Consider the following 2,129-nt stretch of genomic DNA (forward strand, 5'->3'; position numbering starts at 1 on the left):
GTCTAATAAAAAGGATCATCTCTGAACCAAGAGTTCTAGATTTTTGCATCCCAAAAAAGCAAAATATTTTCCTTCCTTTTCTGCCATTTGACATCTTGTCAGCAGGGGGCACCTGCAGACCAGGGAACAGCAAGCCGCAGGCTGCAGGGCCCAAGTAACTGGAACTGGGACACAGGGGGAGCAAGCCAGTAGGGAAGGAAGGAGAGTTGGGAACGGTCTTGAGTGAGAGAAATAGAGAAAAGCCAGCTCTGGAGGCTCAGTGGAGAAGAAATGCTCTTTTGAGAGACAGCTCCCTAAAGGAAAAGGGTCGGAGAGTCTGGAGCTTACTGAGGGGATGGGGATAGCTTTGCACGGAAAACTAGGCTGCTGTTTTTAGTGCAAATACCCCAGGGAACCTGCCAGAGAGCTGCTGTTGCTTTTGTCCTGTGGAAATAGGGGGACGCTCTGCGAGCCGGATGCGGCTCTCAGCTGCAGGCTGCCATGTGCCCTATTGACTCATCCCCCGATTAGATGCATTGCGGAGAGGGTGGTATTGTAGCTCTCTCCACTGGGTGGCACAGCTCCCCCACCGCTGCCTTTCCACCTCTGCAAACAGGGGTGCCAAAGCAGGGTCTCTGTTCCCAGGGGTTCCCTGCTCCCGCCTGAGCTTCCTAGGAGCCACTTGTTTCCCAGAAAGGCTGTGAACAAATGCACCACTTCCCCGGGCTCAGGGTGAACATCCACCGGTGCTTCCCAGCTGGGTGCCTTGCCTTGGCACAGGAGGCATGATAAGGGGGATTGGGTCCCATGCTGACCTCTGTCCCGGTATTATCACTGAGAAGTCCCTGTCCAACCCTGTGTTTCATCTGAGCTGGACGGGGTTGTTAGCCTGTAAAAATGTCCATATCTGATGATTGCTGTAAGTGAATGAGGCTGTGTTACCAGCTCTTCTGCTTGTAGAGATCTGGTGCTTAATCTTTAAGCTCCAGCTCCTGGAGTCATGAGATGACCAGAGGCAGTAGGTGTCCATTAAAATAAACATACCCCGAGTTTCTAGCCCTGATTTTCTTGGCAGGGGACCTTCTTGAAAGCCTTGAGGCCCAGAAAGTGAATAGCATGAATCCACAATATGGTTAAAACCCTTCAGTTAGGAGTTTTCTTTTAATGCTGTTCCTGGGTTTCCTGGGCCTGGTTCCTGATTCTCAGGTGCTTGGGTTAGCAATGCCGGTGGTAGTCCCGTGTCCTCGGAGAGGGTACAGCCTGCTGCGCGGATCGCACACAACCTGTTGGTCCTCTTGCCCCCACACTGCCAGACACCATCATGGCTAGATGCGTTGCTGGGCTGGCCCCATGCTCTTTTGTGGAGCATTGTCCTCTGGGAAAAGGGGATGGGAGTTAGAAGGAAATAAACTTTATGAGTGAAAAAAGGATGTGCAAGGAAAAAAAGGTTCAACATGACCACAGAGCATGGGTCACGGGCTTGGGGTAGGAAAGCCTCCAAACTCCCTGGGGAGGGCTTCTGTGTTTCAGCAGCATCCCTTGAAGCCAGGACTCCTACCAGCTTTACCCCTTTTAAAGCCTTTCTGGGCAGCTGAATGGTTTGTTGATGACCAAAGGTAGAGGTGGGGGCAGTCGGGGCATCTGGATGAGGGCAGCAGGGGGGAACTATGGAGCATGGCTGGAGGGGCAGTCTTAAGGACTCAGGGAAAGAGTGGGGGAGATTGGGGGCTAAGCTTTGTGGAGGGGTCTTTCCATATCATGGACGGGGCTCTGCTCCTAAATAGCCATGTGAGGCTCCAGCTGGTCTACAGTGAATAGTAGTGATGATGCAGGTTCTGTGCCATGGGGCTTTGCCCTGGGTATTCGGTGGCATCAAGACTGGAGCCCTCACCCTATAAAAGCAGAGAAGACTTTGTGCCAAAAACATCCTCTGTAACCTACCACTCAGCAATGGTAGATGGCCAGTAACTGATCTTTGCGACTTAGTCACGGGCTCCTGGGCTGCTGCACTGTGCAGGAACTGGGTAGTAGCCCTTTAAGAAGTCCAGGAGCCCTTAGAAGGTCCTCACTGGGCGTGTCTACACATGCATTTATGCTGGTTTAAATTTACTGCACAGTAAATTACTGTGCAGTAAGTGGGAATAGGCTAG

Source organism: Gavialis gangeticus, unplaced genomic scaffold (assembly GCF_001723915.1).
Source record: "Gavialis gangeticus isolate Ggan-Ray unplaced genomic scaffold, GavGan_comp1, whole genome shotgun sequence".
Classification (NCBI taxonomy): domain Eukaryota; kingdom Metazoa; phylum Chordata; order Crocodylia; family Gavialidae; genus Gavialis; species Gavialis gangeticus.